Genomic DNA, 14,993 nt, shown 5'->3' on the forward strand with positions numbered 1-14,993 from the left:
CCTCAACTGGAGTATTGTGTCCAGTTCTGGGTGCCACATTTCAGAAGACATGTGGACAAATTGCAGAAAGTCCAGAGAAGAGCAACAAAAATGATTTAAAGGTCTAGAAAACAAGACATATGAAGGAAGATTGAAAAAACTGGGTTTGTTTAGTCTGGAGAAGAGAAGACAGAGAAGGGATATGATAACAGTTTTCAAGTACATAAAAAGTTGTTACAAATCGGAGGGAGAAAAATTGTTCTCCTTAACCTCTGAGGATAGGACAAGAAGCAATGGGCTTAAATTGCAGCAAGGACAGTTTAGGTTCGATATTAGGAAAAAATTCCTAACTATTAGGGTAGTTAAGCACTGGAATAAATTGCCCAGGGAGGTTGTGAAATCTCCATCATTGGAGATTTTTAAGAGCAGACAAACACCTGTCAGGGATGGTCTACTTAGTCCTGCCATGAATGCAGGGGACGGGACTAGATGACCTCTGAAGGTCCCTTCCAGTCCTGCAATTCTATGATTCCTCTGATGAAGTTCATGTCTGAAATTAGGGTTAGTTCATAAGTTAAGAGTCATATAGCATTTCTCCTAGATGCCCATCATCAGGAGGTTCAGCAGGAGCCATTTTCACTTAGTTTCCAAAAGAAAGAGGGGAAGGTGAGGCTGTACTTGTGTCTCTGAAATCCAGCTGCACAATTCCAGGGGGAGAAAAAAAGCAATTTCATCCTAGTTTCTGAGTGACTCTGGCAGGCATTGACCTATGCTAGCATGTTAGTTATTTATTAATTTATTCTCATCAATTAGTGGAAACCCACTGTGATATAATTTAGCCTCATTAAAGTAGAGGTCTGTCAGTAATGCTTTGTGTACCTCTGTGTATTGCTCTTGGGGACTAATAAAACTAATTTCCCATACAGTGGTATTTTTCAGTAACAGCAGATTTATGGATAGAGGAATTTCATCCCACAAAGGCCTTTGTGCAGGTCCTTAAAAAAGACAGCAAAATAGAAAATGGTACAAAATGCACTCAGTTTATAATCACATTTAAAAATCTGGGTAGAACTGGATTCTCCCAAACACAGTCAAGCCTTAAAAGCAAAAATTCAGTTAGCATTGCTGCTGCGACTTATCTTTGTATGAAAAATGTTGACTGGAGCTAAATTTTGATTCCTGATTCTTATCTGTTGTGGGTAGAAGAAAGACCACATGACATTTGTATGAAATTGCCATTTGAACAATAATAATATAAGAGAAAAAAACTGGGTCAGGGTGTGTGTCACATGGTGACACTGGCTCTTTAAGAGAGAAGGGGCCAGTGCACCTGTTACTGGTTAGGTGACTCCAGTTAGGCTTAAGAGAGGGCACCAGGGAGACTAGGTGAGTTGGGGGGTGGGTGACAGTTTTCTGAAAGAGTCAGGAGGGGCAGGTGATACCTGCCTGGGAATAGAGATGATACAGGAGGGGTGGCAGAGAGTTGCCTAAGGGAAAGAGCTGCAGGAACCCAGAAGGGCGGCGGCGGCAGCAGCAGCAGCAGCAGCAGCAGCAGCAGCAACTGTGAGATGCTGGTGATGGTTCTGAGGGAAACTGTTGAAGCACTGGCTAGTGCTGGGAAACCTGCCATGTTGCAGGAAGCCTTGGGCAGAAGCACCTTGGAATGAGAATTGGCATGCTCTGCATAAGCCTGGCCCAGAAGCAAGTGGTGACTCTGGAGGGAGGTCCCAAGGAGATGGGGTAGGACTCACAGGCATGAAGGCCTGGGAAGTGTAACTCTGCAGGGGGCCCTCTGGCAGAAGACCTAATTTTAGGGCTGTGGGAGGAGCCCAGGAAAAAGGGGTTGGTCCTAGGGGAGGTTCCCTGGAGCAGGAGTAGGAATCACAGACAGAGAGGCCTGGCTGAGTGAAACCCTGCTGGGAGCCTTCTCATGGGACACCTGGTGTGGGACTACAGGAAAAGACTTGTGGGAGAAAAATAGGTCTTGGAACTCTCAGGTAGGAGGTGTGGAGAGTGGGCCCTGGAATGGGGTTAAAGGAACTGGGCACAATGGTTAATAGCTCTCTGGTGTGTGACCTGGGAACAGTGACCCTTGAATGGGATTAGAGAGCTGCTGCATTTTAACTTTGTTTTACTTCATGGTTTTGAGAGGAACAGTTTTTATTATGTGGGATCTTTGCAATGTGGTACTTCTATGTAAATAAAAGGATTTGAATCTCTTGATTAGACAATATTCCTTTGCAAGTTTTCATGGGTCGTATAAAGGGAAACTGAGACAAGTGTGCATGTTTTGCTGCAGCCTGCTGGGGGCTGCCCCATGACAGTGAGTCATTAGGAAACCTAAATGATGCTGCAGAAATGGAGATGACAGGGACTTACTTCTCTGGCTTCCCTTCCATATTTAAGTAAGTTTTATTTAAACACTGCATTCTCTCTGGAATAACAAGAGACAGTGGCATATTGGGTTAGAGGTATGTTGTTATCCTTATTGTATGAGTAAAGGGCAGCAGAACTGTTCTTAGCCTACCCTGACTGAAGAAGAGCCGGGGTGCAGAAAAGCATTCCTCCTGGGTGGTGTGGATGCCATTTGACCTTTCCCTCCCCAGTGTTTAAAGACTGTGCTGATTAAACTCAACTGAGAGTCATCATTTCTGTTCAGCCATTGCCAGAGCTGAATCACTGATACCAGGTTTAAGGCATAACCCTTAGACCTGCTTATAGGAACAGCAGTGAAATGAAAGACCGTGCAGAGGCTGTACTGGTGGTGAGGTTCCCTGCTACTCACTGAAATCCCTAAAAGACTTGGGTTAAGTGGTGGAACCTAAGAACGTGGCAGTGAGTGACCAGTGGCTGCCGAGAAAAGCAATGGAGGCAGTGGCAAGCTGCCAGTTGCAGAGGTGCACAGAGACATCGCTTGATGTCTCCCTGCTTTCTGGGTGGGTGACCCCTGTGAATGCACCTTGGAATTCTGGGTCTTTACTAGGACAGCCAGCTGTGAGTGGGGTGCACCAGAGGGAGAAAGAGTGATAAAGGAACATTGGTTCGTTGGACTTTCCCACTGCAAGGTGGGAAACTGAGGCAAAAGACATTGTTCAGTGTACTGTGGGGTCAGTTTTGCTTATGGTCATGTGCATTTGAATGTGGTTGTCGTGTTTTCCCAAATTAATGTTTGGTTCCCTTTCCCCTTTAATAAAATTTTCTCTTGCTAATCACAGATGCAGTGTTTGCAAGTGGGGAAGTATTGCCTCTTGAGGGTTCCCAGGGGTGGTATTAAGTTCTCCCAGATTTCTGGGTGGGGGCTCAAGCTGGTTCTATTTTGTATTGTTAAGAGGAATCATTGAACCTGTACTTTCCTCCTCTCATCATTACCTCCACAGACAGCTTTAAAAATCATTTAAACCAAATGTGTTTCTAGGTGCCTGACCTCAGACCCTGGGGTCTGATTTGCAGATGTGCAGAGAATTCACAGGTCCAACAAGAGTCAATTGGAAGCTCTATTTTGAAAATATATCGTGCTCAGCACTCTGAGAAATCAGGACTTAGGTGTCTCAAATTAGGTGCTCATTTCCCCCAGAGCCATTAATCCCTCATTCCTTTTCACCATACATTGCCAGTTACCTGCTCATTCATTCATTCAGCCCTCTTCACCCTCAGCCAGCGAGGAGAGAGGGCCCAAAGCATCACTCAGGTGAGATGGGAAAGGAGAGACAAGAGATACCTCTACTGGTGCAGGAAGCCTGCCCCGCTGCAGTATGGGGGGTGCAGGGTCTCTCAGGTGGCTGGAAGAACTGCTGTATTGAGAATTTGCACAGATTTTTTTTTTTTGGCTCTGGCAGACTTCAGGTGTCTCAATCTGTTTCCTCTGAGATAATTTGTACAGGCTATGGGGGGGAAGGGGTCTAGAGTGATCTTGCAGCCCATAGAGGGAACTGATCCGCCAGGCAATTGCTTGGTTAGCTGGCAGCCCAGTCCCAACCTAGAAGGGGACATCCAGTGGCCTCCCGTATTTTCAAACTCTTTTTATTTTGGGAATAATTGTGGTTGACCATGTCCCCACAACCCTTCATAGCTTTCTTGTGAGATAAATACCAAGGCAATAGGTGCCTTATAAATACTTAAGACAGATATTATTATACTCATTTTTATAGCTGGACAAACTGCTGCCAGATTGACTTTCCCAAGGTCAGACAGCAAGTTAACAATGAAGCAGAGCCAAATCAAGGAATCCTGGTTGCCAGCCCCTGCTCACTTCCATGGCTGTTACATATTATTTTGCTGTTTGATACATGTTATGATTAGTTTAATTAGAATGAAGAGAGACCCTCACAATTTTTAGCAAAGTCTACTTTTTTTGCTTTTAGCTAGAAAGTAACTTTTTTTCAGTCTGGCTAAATCTTCTATCTCCGATTACCATTTAATTTATTTGCTAGTTTCCATTTTTGTAAAATCGCCCTCACTTTATAAAAAAGTTTAACTTTGTCCAGATCACTTAGCATGACCGTTTTTGTATCAAATGGAAATTGATAGTCTAGAATCATATTAATTCCATTTTGGAGAGTAGACCAATACCATACTAATGATGAATACAGCTGTACAAAATATTCCCAGTCAGCCTCAGTTATACTTGAAATGGGCCTTGGTTTCAAGGCTTGATGTGTGTGAACTTCAGCCTAGTTTTGCAAATGTGGACTAGTCTTGTTTGCAAAGCTGGGAATCCCACTAACTTGCATCTCCCTCACTCCCTCTAACAAGGGTTCCCTTACTCTCAGCAAACCCTGGGACCTGCCCTCCCTCTTATCTTAGATGTCTTTAGGCTTGTGAACAGGCTGAATTCCTACCTCACTTTAGCATAGGACACAAAGATCCTGGTTTAGAGCCCAAATTGACCTGGGATTGTTTTTTCGTATTGGCAGTTGAAATAACAATAACATAACACAAAATTCAGACTAAGTCCTCCCTCCCCCAAACTAGGCTGTTCCTAGGGTTTTACTGCAGGACTTCTCCAACCCAGACCCTATATCCCTCTGTTTAGAGAGACTCCTCCTTAGTATAGCCAGGGGAAAGACAAGCTCTACCTGTCTGAGAGTCAGCAGAAGTAACCTGCTAAGCACATGGTTTCTGACTAGACTCTGCTAGCTTGTTACAGAAGGGAGTTATAAAATGGAGTCAGGGAGCAGGAGAGCAGTGGCTTGTCCCCATCTGCTGTTGTATATAATCTGGTCACACTACAGCTCCAGAGAAGGTTTTCAATTTAAATAATGCCAAAATTATTGTTACGCACAAAAGGGAACCTTTAATTTTTAGTCACAAATTCCATGCTATGTTTGGTTTTTACTTTCTGGGTCATTTGGTTGGCTTCCCCTGGCGCCCCCCGAGAAGACTAGTGTTGCATGGTAACAAAAAGGCTGTGCCCTTATCTTTTGGACATGGTGATGCCATCAGTATTTTTGACACCTCTCTGTTAGATTGTTGCAATGTGCTCTTCACACAGGGCTGGCTCCGGGCACCGGCGTTCCAAGCAGGTGCTTGCGGCGGCAGCCAGAAAGGGCGGCAGGGTTTCTGCGGCAGCAGCAATTTGGCAACAGCCTCTCTCTCGCTCGCTCTCTCTCCCTCTCCTGCCATCTGCCGCCGCCGAATTGCCGCTGCGGGTTTTTTCACTGCTTGGGGCGGCAAAAACGGTAGAGCCGGCCCTGTCTTCACGAGGCTACCCTTGAAATAGTTCAGAACTGGATCTACAGCAGAATGTAGTTTCTTGCAGGGAGCATGTTGCACCAGTGCTTCATAATGTGCGCTAGCTAGCAATTGAGTTCTGGGTGAAATTCAAGAAACTGCTTTTGAATTTAAAGCTGTAAATAGGTTGTGTCCTCTTTACCCAGAGACTATCTATCTCCTCCTGTGATGCTTTGCTAGTTGTGATAATGCAAAGCTCATGCCAAAGCTCCTCTGCAATAAGTGGCAGGGGCTGGCAGCAGCATATTTCTGGTGTGGGGTCTGTGGCACTGCAGTTTGCTTCCCCTCGTGGCATATCAGAGCCTGGCTATGAGACCCTTACGACAAGCTGCTGGACGCCATTGTTTTTCGTTGACTCTTTCTAAAGGGGATGTTTTGAGTAGTGATGTTTCTGGGGAGGGAAGCCAGGAAGGAGAGTCTAATAAATGGCTTGGGTTGGTTGTGTTGTCTGGCTTTCCTGGAGATTTGTTTTTAAGATTTTTATTGTACTATAAATCTTTTTTTAAAAAATATGTAATACATGTAGAATTTGCACATAGATGCAGTGGATATCTAAGTAAGTGAATGAATGAGCAATGTCTACATTGTAGTTCAGTTGCAATTCCAGTCAGATGAATTCCTCCCAAAGTGTACTGTAGTAGAGCATGCTTTGAGCATTATCTGAATCACATCTCCAGCATTTGTCTTCCTGTACTAGCCTCATAAAGTTTAACCAGTTGGGATTCGGTAAATCCACTGGAGAATGTCATATTGGATAACACTAGTATATACATCTATGGCATGTTTGTATATATTTTCAGATATGTTGTTCTAGTCAGTTGACAAGGAATTTTTTTTCTAGATTCCCAAGTTTGTTTTGGAGCTCAGGGTTGGATCACTTCTCAAATTTTGTAGATCCTAGATGTAGGAAGTGATAGATCCACTATTCTTATACTACAGCTGCTCCTTTTTGTAGCCTCAGTCATAGAATCATAGAATATCAGGGTTGGAAGGGACCTCAGGAGGTCATCTAGTCCAACCCCCTGCTCAAAGCAGGACCAATCCCCAATTAAATCATCCCAGCCAGGGCTTTGTCAAGCCTGACCTTAAACTTCTAAGGAAGGAGATTCTACCACCTCCCTAGGTAACGCATTCCAGTGTTTCACCACCCTCCTAGTGAAAAAGTTTTTCCTAATATCCAACCTAAACCTCCCCCACTGCAACTTGAGACCATTACTCCTTGTCCTGTCATCTTCTACCACTGAGAATAGTCTAGAACCATCCTCTTTGGAACCACCTCTCAGGTAGTTGAAAGCAGCTATCAAATCCCCCCTCATTCTTCTCTTCTGCAGACTAAACAATCCCAGTTCCCTTAGCCTCTCCTCATAGGTCATGTGTTCCAGACCCCTAATCATTTTTGTTGCCCTTCGCTGGACTCTCTCCAATTTATCCACATCCTTCTTGTAGTGTGGGGCCCAAAACTGGACACAGTACTCCAGATGAGGCCTCACCAATGTCTAATAGAGGGGAACGATCACGTCCCTCGATCTGCTCGCTATGCCCCTACTTATACATCCCAAAATGCCATTGGCCTTCTTGGCAACAAGGGCACACTGCTGACTCATATCCAGCTTCTCATCCACTGTAACCCCTAGGTCCTTTTCCGCAGAACTGCTGCCTAGCCATTCGGTCCCTAGTCTGTAGCTGTGCATTGGGTTCTTCCGTCCTAAGTGCAGGACCCTGCACTTATCCTTATTGAACCTCATCAGGTTTCTTTTGGCCCAATCCTCCAATTTGTCTAGGTCCCTCTGTATCCTGTCTCTGCCCTCCAACGTATCTACCACTCCTCCCAGTTTAGTATCATCCGCAAATTTGCTAAGAGTGCAATCCACACCATCCTCCAGATCATTTATGAAGATATTGAACAAAACCGGCCCCAGGACCGACCCCTGGGGCACTCCACTTGACACCAGCTGCCAACTAGACATGGAGCCATTGATCACTACCCGTTGAGCCCGACAATCTAGCCAACTTTCTACCCACCTTATAGTACATTCATCCAGCCCATACTTCTTTAACTTGCTGACAAGAATACTGTGGGAGACAGTGTCAAAAGCTTTGCTAAAGTCAAGAAACAAAAGTCATATAACATCCTTTCAGTTGCTGCTGATTCCATCTGTCTGAGGAGGAGTAGACTGATTTCTTCATGTATCAGTACCATCCAGTGTCCAAATGCCATAACCTCTTTTCTGGAGCATAGAATCTGTTTTTCTTATATATAGAAAGATTAATCCATGGGGAGGGTCTTGTAAATCAAAGGATATCTAAATCTCCTAGCTATGACGTATGTAGCAACTTTAATATGAGATGTGATGCAAGACTGTTCTGAAAATAACTCATTTTAGAGAATTTCATCTTTTGGTACTGTCAAAGTGTTGTCTTGGACCCATTACCATCTCATGGCTTGCAGGATATTGGAGTGATGTAGAAAGTTTTGCCCCAACTCCTCCCTCCTGGATGAATGTGGCATCGCACTGCCCTTTGCCTCCATTTCCCCCACTCTCTGTCAGCCAGCTCTAGCCATAAGAGCACCCTGACTTTCCAGCCGGATCACTTGAGAGCCCTGCCCCTTCTGGGGCCACAGACTTTACCTAAGTTCTTTACCAAAGTCCACCTAAAAATGGATAAAAAAACAAACCTTCAGCTCCGCTGGCAGCCCCCTTGTCACAGGTGTTGGTCTGCTGCCCTTCTGTGCCTCTGTCAATCCCCGGATGCAGGTCCTGGCACACTCCTCCCCTCACTCAGTTCAGGCAGGCTGCAGGTCATCAGGGTGCCCATCTCTGCTAGGATTGGCCTGGAGTCTCCAGGAATTAAAGATTCATCTTTAATTAAAGATTGTGTCATGTGATATCTCCACGAATACATCCAACCAAAATTGGCACCCCCTACTCTCAGCTAGGCTTCCAGTTTGCCCCTGGAGAAGCCTGTCTGTTCTATTTCCCTTTCTCCTTCTCAGCCTGCTTCCTGGAGATAGGACACTTCCCTCCTCCTCGATCTTTCTGGTCTCTCTCTTTTCCCAGGGAGTGACTGCAGAGTTTCTCTGGGAGTACAGCCCCCTTCTGCTCTAAATTTCCTCTGTTTAAAGTAATCCTCTAGCTATGACTCATGCTAAATTAAGTCTGGCCCACCCTCCCGGTGCAGCCTGATAGCTTAACTGGCCTCTGTGGCCCACATTAACCCATTCAGGGCCTTTGTAGGGCAGTATGTTAATAAGTCACAATACATTCATTCTCATTCACGCTTTGTTAATCCGCATACCCTAAAATTTGCACACAAAGGTGTTCTGATCCCACATCTCAGCTAAAATTGTGCTGTAGAGAAGTGTGATGTTAAAATTTATACTACAGAAAGTATTACTATTTATTACACGTCTAGTATACCTTGAAATGTATTTATGTAAATAATTAAAACTAAACTACACTGATCAAGTAAACAAAGCATATTCCATGCTGCATTATCTCCACTTTAAGTATTTGCTTATTTGTATTTTCCAAAATGTATTAATTTGCAATGGGTCTCCAGTCATTCATGTGAATTAGCAAGATTCAGCAATAGGTTGTTGGGGCTTTGTTAGATACAATATTCACGTTACAACATCTTAAACCACACCCGTAAAGTGTTTATGAGGAGTCAAAAGCAATGCGAAATATGTCAAATTGTGTAATTCAGGAGCAGTCCAAAGGTATACATAGTCAGTTGTGGTGAATTGTCAGGGAAGTATCTTGAGACACCAATGTTTGGAGGCAAACGAATAACATGTAAAGGTCTTGGTTCAGATTTTTAGATATGGATTAATCGCAAATTGTGGGGTGGAAAAATGATATATGTGAGCGTCCAGTGCATACAGCCATAACTTCTGACTCACTCTAATCTCCATCCCATGCATTCTTGTTTGTGTTTGGGTCTTAGCTGTATGTGATTCTGTAACTAACAAGATAAGAGAACTGTTGCAATATTTCAGTTTATTTATAGCATTTCTATCCTATCAAGATCACAATGAAGAAAGAACCTTATGACTATGTATTTGTCAGTGAGGCTCTTAATGAAAGTGAACCTTTGGAAAAACTCTGCCTAAATTTCAGAGTCACTGGGAAATCCTAACTTCCTCAAATGTGGGAACCAGTGACAGTGCCATTATAAAAAATGTATGGTCAGAGTAGGACATTGCTTTGTGACCTTAGTGTGAATGTGCAATGTAGAGAATAGGGCCTGGTCCAAAGCCTATCAATAAGATTTAGGCTCCTAAATGAATTTGGTGCTTTGATCTCGGATGGTTTGGTAGGCTACCCCGATGATTGAAGATCTCCAAATGTTTGCTGGAATAAAGATGCCTTTTACTGTAACCTTTTTTAAAAATGACTTGTACTTAATTGCAGAAAGCCCTGTACAGCTGAATTGGAGTAGCTGGCAAACATTTGAACCTTGCTAGTAGGTCAGGAATCAGGAACAAGTAGTTCAGATCTGATTGGCATGTGGCAACAGCAATGAAACACTTCACCCCACTTTTTCTTTTGTTAACAGTAGTTTGTGTGTAGAAAGTGAGCGTCACTACAGGGGATTCACAGCTGTAGGACTCCCCCAAAGCTGAGCCACTGAGCAGCTTTTTCCCATTATGAGGGAAGCGGATGGAAAGCTTCTCAAAACTGGGCAAGATAACAGAGTGGCTGTTATGGGACTCTGTTAATAAGGCTGAAAGAGTAATATAACTAATGCCAATTAGCATGGGTCTTTGGAAAACAGATCTTGTCAAACTACCTTTTTTTTTCCCCCCTTTTGATGAGATTACAAGTTTCCTTGATAAAGGTATTAGTACTGATGTAATATACCGAGACTTCTGTAAGGCATTTGACTTGATACTACCCAGTATTTGGGTTTTAAAAAAACCCTTAGAATGACAAAATTAATATGGCACACGTTACATGGGTTTAAAACTGGCTAACAGATAGGGCTCAATGTACTTGTAAATGGAGAATCGTCACTGAGTGGGTGCAGGGATCAGTCCTTGGCCCTATGCTATTTAACACTTTTTTTATCAAGTGTTTTACCTGAGAGAAAACATAAAATCACCAGTGATAAAGTTTGCAGGTGACCCAAAAATTGGTTTGTGGGAAATAATTAAGACTATAGATTGTTGATCTACATTACTTGGTAAACTGCTTGCAAGCACACTGTTTTTAATATGGCTAAATGTAAATGTGTACATCTGGAACAAGTGATGTAAGCCATACTTACAGGGTAGGGGCCTCTATCCTGGGAAACAGTTCCCCTGAAAAGGATTTGGGGGTCATGGTGAATAATCAGCTGACCAGAAGTTTCTAGTGCGATGCTGTGGCCTAAAAGGTTGCTGCGATCCTTGGATGTGTAGATAGGTGAATCTCAAGTAGGAGCACAGAAGTTAATTTCCTCTGCATTTGGCACTGATGCAACTGCTGGTGGAATACTGTTCCATTTCCAGTATCCATTGTCAAGAAGGATGTTGATAAATTTGAGAGGGTTCAGAGATGAGACCATGAGAATGAACAAGGGATTAGAAAACATGCCTGATATTGAGCTCCTTGAGTCTATCACTCTGTTTAGCTTCATAGTCATAGGACTGGAAGGGACCTCGAGGTCATCTAGTCCAGTCTCCTGCACTCATGGCAGGACTAAGGATTATCTAAACCATCCTGGACAGGTGTTTGTCTAACCTGATCTTAAAAAAAAAAAAAAAAAAATCTCCAATGATGGAAATTCCACAACCTCACCAGGCAATTTATTCTAGTGTTTAACCACCCTGACAGGAAGTTTTTCCTAGTGTCCAACCTAAACTGCCCTTGCTGCAATTTAAGCCCATTGCTTCTTGTCCTATCCTCAGAGGTTAAGTAGAATAATTTTCTCCCTTCTCCATCTAAACCTTTTGTGTACTTGAAAACTGTTATCATGCCCCCTCAGTCTTTTTTTTTTTTTTTTTCTCCAGACTAAACAAACCCAATTTTTTTTTCGATCTTTCCTCGTAGTCATATTAGACCTTTAATCATTTTTGTTGCTCTTCCCTGGACTTTCTCCAATTTGTGTCCATTTTTCCTGATACTCAGTTGAAGCCTAATCAGTACTGGAGTACTGGAGTACTGTTAATACATCCCAGAATGTTGTGTAGTTCTTGGTGTTTTTTTTTCTTTTTTTCACTCATATTTAGCTTGTGATTCACTGACCTCCAGATCCGTTTCTGCAATACTCCTTTCTAGACAGTTCTTTTCCATTTTTTATGTATGCAACTGATTGTTCCTTCCTAAGTGGTGTACTTTGCATTTGTTCTTATTGAATTTTCTCCTATTTCCTTCAGATCATTTTGAATGTTAATCCTATCCTCCAAGCATTTGCAACCCCTCCCAGCTTGGTATCATCTGTGAACTTTATAAGTGTACTCTCTATGCCATAATCTAAATCCTTGATTAAGATATTGAACAGAACCAGACCCAGACCTAATCCCTGCGGGACCCCACTTGATATGCTTTGCCAGTTTGACTGTGAACCACTGATAACTACTTTCTGGGAATGGTTTTGCAACCTGTTATGCACCTACCTTATAGTAGGCTCCATCTAGGTTGTATTTTTCTAGATTGTTTGAGACTGTCACGCGAGACCATATCAAAAGCCTTAATAAAGTAAAGATATATCACATCTCCTGCTTCCCCCATCCACAAGGCTTGTTGTTCTGTCAAAGAAAGCTATTGTTTGTTTGATATGATTTGTTCTTATCTTCTGTGTCTGCAAACTGATTGATTAATTATTTGCTCCATTATCTTTCTTGGTACTGAAGATAATTGGCTTGTAATTCCCCAGGTTGTCCTTATTTCCCCTTTTTTTTTTTTTTAAGATGAGCACTATTTGCCCTTTTCCAGTCCTCTGAAATCTCTCCCATCTTCCATGACATTGAAGATAATCGCTAATGACTCAGATACTCTAGGAGCTGACTAAAGAGCTATTTCATCAGGCTCTGGTGACTTGTCTAAGTAATTTTTAAGTTCTTTCCCTGTTTTAGCCTCTGATCCTACCTCATTTTCACTGGCATTCAATAAGTTAGATGTCCAATTGTGACTTTCTTTTTTGGTGAAAACAGAAACAGTCATTCAACACTTCTGCCATGTCCACGTTTTTCTGTTTTCCTCCCCTCGTGGAGTAACAGGCCTACCCTGTCCTTGCTCTTCCCCTTGCTTCTAATGTATTTGTAGAATGTTTCTTGTTACCCTTTATGTCTCTAGCTAGTTTAATCTCATTTTGTGCCTTGGCCCTTCTAATTTTGTCTCTACATACTTATTTGTTTATATTCATCCTTTGTAATTTGCCCTAGTTTCCACTTTTTGTAGGACTGTGTGTGTTTCAGATCATGGAGTAGCTCCTGGTTAAGACAGGGTAGTCTCCTGCCATACTTCCTATCTTCCCCATGCAGTGGGATAGTTTTGCTCTTAATGTCTTTCTGAAAACTGTCCACTCTCTAAGTATTTTTCCCCTTAGACTTGCTTCCCATGGGATCTTGCCTACCAACTCCCTGACTTTACTAAAGTCTGCCTTCTAGAAATCCATTATCTATATTGTGCTGTTTTCCCTTCACCATTCCTTAGAATCATGTATTCTACCATTTTATGACCACTTTCACCTAAGTTGTCTTCCTCTTTGAAATTCTCAACCAGTCCCTCTCTATTTGTCAAATCAAATCTAGAACAGTCTCTCCCCTAGTAGCTTTCTCCACTTTCTTAAATAAAAAAATTGTCTCCAACACATTCCAAGAAATTGTTAGATAATCTGTGCCCTGCCACATTATTTTCCCAACAGATGTCTGAGTAGTTGAAGTCCCATATCGCCACCAACTTTCTTAACAAAGAGAAGGTTAAGTGATACCTATGTTCCAGTCTAGAAGTACCTAATGGAGTACACCTATTTGATAATGGGTTCTTCAATCTATCAAAGAAGGGTGTAACATGATCCAGTCTAGTTTCAACTTCCATCTATTGGAAATAAGGCATAAATTTATAACCATGAGTAATTAACCACTGAACAACTCGCAAAGGCTCATGATGGATTCTTTTAGTGGCAATTGAAGTAAAGATACCCTCTAGGAATTATTTTTGGAAAATTATATGGTCTCTAGACAGGAGGTCAGACTAGATCGCAATGATCCCTTCTAGCCTTGAAATCCATTAATCATTTTGATGAATAGTTAAGTGTATAGTCACATCAGTTTAGGTGAATGAATAGGTTATCCTTGTTAAAATGTGGCTAAAGATGGCGTTTGTTTTTTAGCTTATTTTTGTTTTTCATTGGAGTTAAAACACTGATAATGCACAAAATTAACAGCCCTCCAGGGTAGGACTTTTTGAAGTTATGTCAAGGCTATTGGGGCTGGGGGACGAGGGAAGATCTGTGGTCATGCTGAGGCGGAGTTAGGCCTTGAATTCTGCTTAGGAGTCCAAACTAGTCCACCTTTCCCCTATCAGAACCATCCTCTTCTCCCAGCTGGCCCTGTTGCTGTGAGGTACTTCCCCTTTCCAGTGGGTCCCATTCCCTCCCTCATACCAGGAAACAGTGGGAGGGTTGGGAATCTCAGAAAAGCAGCAAAGACTGAAGTGTGGAGATGCTGTCTCTTCTCCTCCACAATGTGATGGTATCAGGAATTCTGCCCACTTCCTAGAACCTTCAAAAAGCCAGAGTTCTGCCATGTCAGCATTTCACTGTTCACAGCTGTTTTCAACTTACACAAGTCACAAATAAACTACAGATGAATATTAAAAAGTCCAAAATGAACTGGAGCACAGGACTTGAAGCAAAAGCTTTCACTTGACTTCAAAAATGCTGTTAAACTGAATTGTTAGCCTATTCTAAGCAACTTTACCTGAATTATGCCATCATGACAATGCCTTATATTTCTATAAGTGATATCCTTTCTAAGCAGTTGAATGCCAATTTAATTTGGGCATGGCAGGCATAAGAGTTTTGACAGGTATGGGTGGCAGCATTTGGGAGTGGTGTGGAAATGCTTCCAGGAAGTTTTGGCTGGTATGCATACTTGAGAGGTGGGAGGAGTGGCAGCTGATGTTGCGGAGTAATTTTAGCTAGATGAAAGAAGGCATCTGAGAGTAGGAATCTTTGGAGAATTGTTGGTGTTTTGGCTAGGAGCTTGAAGTTGCTGTTTGTGCCACATGCCTCATTAATTTAAAAAAAAACAAAACGGGAATCCTGCTGCACTTGAAGTGGGGTAGAGGACATGT

The 14,993-nt window shown here is 42.6% G+C and overlaps 1 protein-coding gene across 2 annotated transcripts in view; it reads left to right on the forward strand.

The window, feature by feature from the left end:
• Window positions 1–14,993, forward strand: part of ESR1 (estrogen receptor 1) — a 296,887-nt gene that overhangs the window by 132,269 nt on the left and 149,625 nt on the right. The gene's annotated exons all lie outside the window — the stretch shown is intronic.

This window comes from Natator depressus, chromosome 3 (assembly GCF_965152275.1).
Source record: "Natator depressus isolate rNatDep1 chromosome 3, rNatDep2.hap1, whole genome shotgun sequence".
Lineage (NCBI taxonomy): Eukaryota > Metazoa > Chordata > Testudines > Cheloniidae > Natator > Natator depressus.